At 53.0% G+C, this 7,826-nt stretch overlaps 1 pseudogene; it reads right to left on the bottom strand.

Annotated features, from left to right (window-relative positions):
- Nucleotides 1–861: 861 nt before the first annotated feature.
- On the bottom strand, nucleotides 862–5,530 carry LOC117097387 (annotated as a pseudogene).
- Nucleotides 5,531–7,826: the final 2,296 nt, after the last annotated feature.

Below are 7,826 nucleotides of genomic sequence, written 5' to 3'. Positions count from 1 at the left end.
GTCAGGATGAGAAGATCCCAGCCACAGGGAGGGGTGGGACTCTGGGAATTCTCTTTCCCCGTCCTGCCTCCTCACCCACCTGCTCCTTGTTCAACTTCCAATTCTGCCCACAGTACCTGTCACTCTAAAGGACTCTCCTCAGATGCCAGGCAGGATGAAGCAGGGTAGGATGATGAGGAGGCAGCAAAGGATGAGGGTGGTGGCCGTGGCCCTGAGCTGGGTTGTGCCTGAGGACATGGTGAGTGGTGCCGAAATGGAAACACAAAAGTGACAACCCTTGTCCAGGCCCCAAATCTGAGGAGACACCTCCTCAGTTCCTGCCACCCTAGGTCATCCCAGAAGGCAAAAGTTTTTTTCCCTCCCCCCTGGTGTGGGGCAGCCGGTGTGACAGGTCCTGGGTTAGGAAGGGAGAGGGAGTGTCCCTTGTCCTCAGGGAGCTCACACAGCTGCTGAGGGAAGCAAGGTGACAGCACACCCACACTCCTGCTGTGGTGGAAGAGGAGGTGATGCTCCAGAGTTGCGGAGGGGAGGGTCTCTGGGCTGGCGTTGGAGGTGGTTTTGATGGATTTCCAGCAGACGAGGGAAAGGAAAGGAAATGTGATTATAAAAGAGGAAACACTAAGGAGAAATGTCTGAAAACACAGTGACACCTGCAGTTTCAAGGCTGGTGAGAAATCCACAGTGTGCGGAGCAGAAGCAAATGCAATGAGGAATAGGAGTCAGGAGGGAGAAGGGAGAGGAGGACAGGAGAGCACAGGCACGCCAGCACCCCCAGGAGGAGCGCCCCATGAGGGGGTCATTTTAACATAAACATATACACTGGGATGACTGAAACTGAACTCAAGAACTAGTTTCTTGAGATCACCGTTTCTGATCTCATTCCAGATCCCGGTTTCTTTTACAGCTGTTACCTCCTGCACTTGGCTCCAGGGTGCTGTCCATGTCCATCAGGAAGTCCCCAAGCCATCTTGTGCAGTCTCCCATTGAGATGTAACGGAAGGACATGGTCACATCCTTGTCATTCTCCCACTTTTCTTTCATCTTTCTAGCTCCAGGATGAACCATTTTCCACATTCTGTTCTCTGAGTCAAGAGGAGGAAGACCTGTCCATCGAAACTGAACTGCCAAGATCCACTGCTGTGTCCTTCGGCTTTCTGTTCACAAGACATCCTGGCCTGCAGGGTGAGGGGTTCTGCCCCCGTCAGAGAGAGATCAGCTCTGGTCTTGACAAATTTTATACCCACATCCTGTTCCCCTTACAATTTCCTGGCCTTACTCTCTCTGCCACATCTTGGCCTTGCCTCTAGACCTCTTGAGGGGTGAGATGACCCTCCTATCTTTTTTTCTTTTTTCTTTTTTTTTGAGACGGAGTCTTGTTCTGTCACCCAGGCTGGATGGAGTTCAGTGGCACAATCACTGCAAGCTCCGCCTCCCGGGTTCACACCATTTTCCTGCCTCAGCCTCCCAAATAGCTGGGACTACAGGCGCCCGCCACCATGCCCAGCTAATTTTTTGTATTTTTAGTACAGATGGGTTTTCACCATGTTAACCAGGATGGTCTCGATCTCCTGACCTTGTGATCCATCTGCCTTGGCCTCCCAAAATGCTGAGATTACAGGCTTGAGCCACCACGCCCAGCCTTTTTTTTTCCTTCGAGATAAAGTCTTACTCTGTTGCCCAGGTTGGAGTGCAATGGCACCACCTTGGCTTTCTGCAGTCTCTGCCTCCTGGGTTCAAGGGATCCTCCTGCCTCAGTCTCCCAAGTAGCTGGGATTACAGGTGTGCACCACCACACCTAGCTAATTTTTGCATTTTTAGTAGAGACAATGTTTCACCATGTTGGTCAGGCTGGTCTCGAATTCCTGACCTTGTGATCGGCCCTCGGCCTCCCAAAGTGCTGGGATTACAGGCATGAGCCACCACGCCCAGCCCCCATTTGTATTTTTACGTGAAAACTATAAATGCCTCTAACCTACCACTGTATCTGCTCCCTCCTGTCCTGGGCCATCTGAAACTTACCCCTGGGTGTGTAATTCTCCAGCTGAATGTCAATGTCATGCTCTGTGAGCATGTCCACCACCTGTCTCAGTACTGGGTTATGTGCTTTCCAGGCCTTTGTGACATTTAGTTTCTTCCCCAGGGGACTGACGGGTGTGACTGTCTTGTTGCCACAGTCATAGTGAAGAAAAGTCTTTTTATCCACCTGGCCTTGAACCGCACACCACTGTGGTCCAGGTCTGAACTTAGGGATGATGGTGATGTCATAGCAAAGAGAGTGAGGGTCTGTGGAGAAAGGCAGGTGAGGGGTGGGTGGGGAGAGAAAGACCCCTAGTTAACCCTCCTCCACACTGTGACAATAAGAGGATGCCTCTGGCAGGCTGGGCTGGCCCAGATAGGAGTGCCCCCTCCAGAACTGTGGTGTCCACAAGTTTAAGGCGAGTGCTTGCCCCTTGCATGAGGACAAGGAGGAGGAGGAGGAGGTTTCTGCCTGCTGAGAAATCACATGTCCCCAGACATGTCCCACTGCCCCTCTGCCCACATTGGTCAACACATGACCTTGCTAGAGGGGTGCCAGGACTGCTAGTGGAGGAAGGGCCTGGTTGGCAGAGGATCTTCAGCAGCAGCCCATGTGGACTGTGGGAGGTGGGAGAGGGTGTGGGGGCTGCCCCTGAGGGTGCTGGTGCATGGTAGGATGGACTGAGGATGGAAACCAGTTGGATAAAGAAGAATTAATTATCATGGTCACAAGATTTAACATGTTGGCAAAGCCCCTGGTGATGGCGTGCATCTGCTATGAGGATGCTTTCCTGAAACCTTGGAAAAAAGGATGGTCCATGCAGCAAGAAATAGAAAATCTGAATATCTAAGGCAGGTAGTAGAGGGAGGGATCACAGGATCAGAGAAGTGCCCATGCCAGAGGGGTCTGAGTGTGAAAATCCAGAACAATTTCCATCCACTGTGCTCATGGGAAACCTGGAGGACTCCTGTTTACCTGGCATATAAAGAAGGCCCCATGAGAAGGCACCAGAATGGAATGAAGCTTAGGGATGCCTATTGCTGAAGACCAGGTTTGGGAGTAGGAGATGCTGTTCCAGAAATGGGCTCCCAGTAGTAATGGGATGAAAAATTCTGAAATTACAGATTCCAGGTGGAGGCTGTCAACTGTCAGGAGCAAGGAGGGTGCAATGATGGAAATGATTAGAGAAGTCACAATGCCAGCTGGGAACCTCAGTTATACAAAGTTATGCCCATGGCTCATAGAACAAAGGGGTCCAAGGTCCAAAAGAAATGGAAACCCAACCCGGATACTGCTGGATTTAAATAATTACAAGAAACAGATAAAACAAATGATGGATGACCAGGAGGCTGAAAGTAGCCAGTCCTTCAAGAACAAGGCGGCTTTGCCCAATTTGCAGAATGAAGCCACTTCTCAGACCCTGAACCCATGACTAGAAGAAGACACCAGTTTCTAGTGAGGAAGGACCCTTTAACCCGGCAACAAGTACAATGAGTCCTTGTGACCTTCTACAAAGATATTTATGGCAACTAGAGTTTGCTGTGAAGGGCAATTTTGTAAACATGTAAAGGTGTGCAGGGAATATATTCTCCATTTTAACTACTCAACTCTGCTGTTGTAGCTCAAAAGCAGCCATAGACAATCCATGAATGATGAGTGAGGCTGGACATGCCTTAAGTGCCCAATGACCCAACACCCCCTAAGATCCTAGAGATACATGTGCTTACAATGTCGAATTGGAAAATCACAATGTAGACTCCGTGTGAATGTTCAGAGGCAAGGCAATGCCACTCACAGCAAGGAAATCTCAACATTAAACAGTTGCTTCTGTAGAGTACTGCGCCTTGGCAAAGATGGGACCTTTGGCCATGGAAGGACAGTGACCATCCAGCCCCAGAGCTGCCCATTACTAGTGAGCTTCTCACCCTCTAGGTCATTAGGAAGATAGGCACGGCAGTGAGAAGACACAGGTGGTTCTCCTGTGATGGGCAGGAGCAGTGCCACTGGGAACCAAGAAACTGCACAAGCAGTTGGCCCCGATCCCCAGGACACCACGTGGCTGCACCCTCTCACCCTCAGATCACACCTGACGCTTCAGGGAAGGTCCCTGATGGTCCCCATGGACTGTAGATGCCACTCAGCAGCAAAGGAGGGAGAGTAAGCCCCCAACGATGGGACTCCCACTCCCATCACATCCACACCACCCAGAAGCACAGGTAAGGTAGGACCGCTCTCCAACTGGCCCCCAAGACGTTACTTGTAGATGACACCCTAGGGGATGGGGCACTATTCACTGGGACACTGTAATCCCCTCATCTGGGATCAGCAACCTAGGACAGGGTTCAAATCTGGTCGCCCCTCATTTGCAGGTTGCCATTGCCTGCTGTTGCTCTACAAAGGGACAGGACTGGACACAGAGATCGGGACCTAAGGCCTGCAAAGATCACAGGGCATCCTTCCTCCCTTTCTAAAAAGGCTTTACTGACCCCTGTCTACACAGTGACTGTTCTCTATGACGCTGGCCCCCCAGTAGGAAGAACAGGTGAGTCTGGGACCCAAGGGCAGAAGTGGGCGCCTCTACTCACCAGAGTTCCCCGGGTCTCCTGGAGGGAATGGTGCTTCCCATTCCCCCTGCACAGGTTCTGAGGGGAGCTTGGGGTGTGTTTGCTGGGATGTGTCCTCAGGCAAGAGGCAGAAGGTGCCACATGGTGTAGGAGGTGAGGGCCCCTTCATGGATGGGGAGACCTCTAGTGTGACCAGCTGGGCTGAAGTGGGGAGTAAGAGGATATGACCTGGGTGGTGGCAGTGGATGGTGAGGGGAGGGGTGGAGGTGTCTGCTGAGCCCCTGGGTGCAGGTGAATGTCTGCAGGAAAGTGCAGGGAAACATTCAAGGGCAGGGAGCCCTGGGGGTGCTGGAGGGTTCCTATGGTGGAGAGCCGGTGAGAGCAGAGCAGGCCTGTGTCCCTGTGGAACCCTGCTTCACCCCTGTCCTGTCCCCACCTCGGGTTCCCGGGGCTCTGGCTTTTCCTTCCCGAGGGCGGATGGGACTGCCAGACTGCACCAGGGATCCCCGCCCCACCTCGCTCTCTGCAGCCCTCTGGCCCCTCCACCCTCCTGTCAGCCTCCTTTCCACCCCGCTCCTTTTAGCCTCTCCCCTGGCAAGAAGCAGCCTCAGGGAGTGGACCAGGCAGGAAGGAGCCGCCGACCGGAACTGAACGGGGGCTCAGTTCGGAGAGATCTCCCCCATCCTTCCAGAAGCCTCCCCTCCTCTGAAACCCGCTGCCCCCCAGGTTTGGCCCCCGCCCCGCTTAGGCTCCATCCACTAACCCTCTCGCCCAGTCTGGGACCAGCGCGGCAGCAGGAGCAGAAGCGGGAGGCACAGAAGGATCTTGGTAGTGGCGGCAGCTGCCATTGGGGAACCAGAGCGCTGGGGACGAGAGACTTGATGGAAGGGGAGCCTGGAAGATGAATCACCTCAAGGTTGAAAAGTCGGCTTATATATGGGGCGCTCCACCCACGTTTCCCGCCGTTACAGAGGTTAGAAATACGATTGTCTGTCCTGCCAGTGTCCCTCCCCTTTCCGGGTGTCCCTCCTCTTGCCGGGTGTCCCTCCCCTTTGCCCCAGCCCCCTTCGGGTTGGTGTCTGGGTGTCGGCCCGGCCCCTGCCAGGACACGGTTCCTTCCACGACAGATTCATTTAATCATCACAGCATTTTTTATTGAAGGTGACGAAACTTGCAGAGGGAATATTCAGCGGGGGCGGCGTCTCCCTGTCCCCGCCTGGGCCCGCGACACTCTCCCTCCTGCTTGCGCCACGGGGTCCTTGGCTCACCATGCTCTGGGCGCAGCCACAGGCCTGAGCGCGTCCCTTCCACTACTTCCCCAGTTCCCAGTGGACGTGATTACAGTCCGGGCTAGGTTTTCTTATTTGCTTATTTATTTAGAGACCGAGTTTCGCTCTTGTTGCCCAGGCTGGAGTCCAGTGGCCTGATCTTGGATCACCGCAACCGCCGCCTCCCCATTCAAGGGATTCTCTGGCCTCAGTTTCCGGAGTAGGTGGGATTACAGGCATCCTCCACCATGCCCGGAATTGTTTGTATTTTTGGTAGAGATGGGGTTTCACTGTGTTGGCCAGTCTGGTCTCAAACTCCTGACCTCAGGTGATCCACTGGACCTCCCAAAGTGCTGGGATTACAGGCGTGAGCCACCGCGCCTCCTCCGGGCTAGGTTTTATTACAGGAACAGCAGGCAGGGTTTCAGAGGTTTAAAACAACATATTGTACACTAAACAATAGGTCAAGATGGTAAATTTTATCTTCCATGTTTTTACCAAAATTAAACAGCTTTAAAAATTATCTTAAATATTTATGTCTTGCTCCTGCTCTGCCCAATGCAGATTGGTCAGAAGAGTCTACTCATTGAAATCGAGGACAGCATTGAGGACCTCGTCCCTAAAATCTCAACCTGTGACACACTTGCTGATTTAGAAAGCTCCTCAGAGAGATGGGCCCTGAGCTCCCAGTTCAGCAGCCTCCCTTGCCTAGGTCCAGGGATGGCTCAGGGGGCTCAGCAGAGCAGGTTCTAGAGAAAGTTCCTAGTGGTTCCCCACTGTCAGCGCATTCCACTGGCCTGTTCCCCCTGGGCCAAGGGTCAGCCATCCTTCAAAGCTGGGCGCAAATACCCCCTCCCATGTGTGTCCCCCATCTTCCCACAATACAGAACACCCTCCTGCTCCCTGAGACCTGGGTCCACAGTGAGTGCATCCGGATCTCTCTGTGTGACAATTGCTCACACAATTTGTGTGTGTGAGCATGTGTGTGACAGTCATGCTCTGTCACCAGTCTGGAGTGCAGTGGCACGATCATAATTCACCAAATCCTCAACCTCCTGGGCTCAAGGCTTCCTCCCCACTCAGTATTGGAGAGTGTGGGGCCAGGTAGTCTGAGCCACTTGCTAAGCTGTCCTCTAGTTACTGTTTCCTATGCCCTGGCAGATGCCTTAGTAGTATGCAATCCTGAATTTACCATGCCTTGTGTTAGACTGGTCCAGGGGCCAAGTGGGTCTTGGCTGTAGTGCAACTGGGGCGAGTCATTCTGCCAGGATTGGGAACTGTGTTACTCGGGAAACTTTTCTCATCACCCACCCCAATCCTGTCCCAGATGGGAGGAGCAGTGAGTGCTGTGTCCAGGCTCCCTGCCTTCCCAGTGCTCCCAGCATGACACGCAGCTCCTCCCCAGATGGTGTGGGGTCTGAGTTCTCCATGTTCACCATGCTCCCACCACTAGCTCCCCATCTTCACTGCTCTCCCAGCATCATCCCAGCCCCTCCAGGGTCACTGGCTGACCAGGTGGGAGTTGGGTGAAGAGGCAGAGGTCAGGGCAAGACCCCTGGTCCAGTCTGACTAGGTTTCTTTCTGAAACGTGACTACATTCCACATCCTGTTCCTCTGGCAACCTCAGTTGGGATCAGCTGTAGGGCAGTGTAGAATCTGGGCCAGTGATGACCAATTCCTGCCACCATGGCTTTTCAAGTATATTGATTTTTCCTAAAACGGATAAACAGACTAGCAATAAGTTATGGAAATACTGCTTTCCTTACTAACAGTAGAGATTTGTTTATGTATTAATTCTGGTTTTTATTTTTTATTTTTTTTTGAGACGGAGTCTTGCTCTGTCGCCTAGGCTGGAGTGCAGTGGCCGCATCTCAGCTCGCTGCAAGCTCCGCCTCCTGGGTTTTTACGCCATTCTCCTGCCTCAGCCTCCCGAGTAGCTGGGACTACAGGTGCCCACCACTGCCCCCGGCTAATTTT

The sequence above is a fragment of the Trachypithecus francoisi genome, unplaced genomic scaffold, assembly GCF_009764315.1.
Source record: "Trachypithecus francoisi isolate TF-2019V2 unplaced genomic scaffold, Tfra_2.0 Lachesis_group15, whole genome shotgun sequence".
Classification (NCBI taxonomy): Eukaryota; Metazoa; Chordata; class Mammalia; order Primates; family Cercopithecidae; genus Trachypithecus; species Trachypithecus francoisi.
This window is presented reverse-complemented; position numbering and strand designations above follow the sequence as displayed.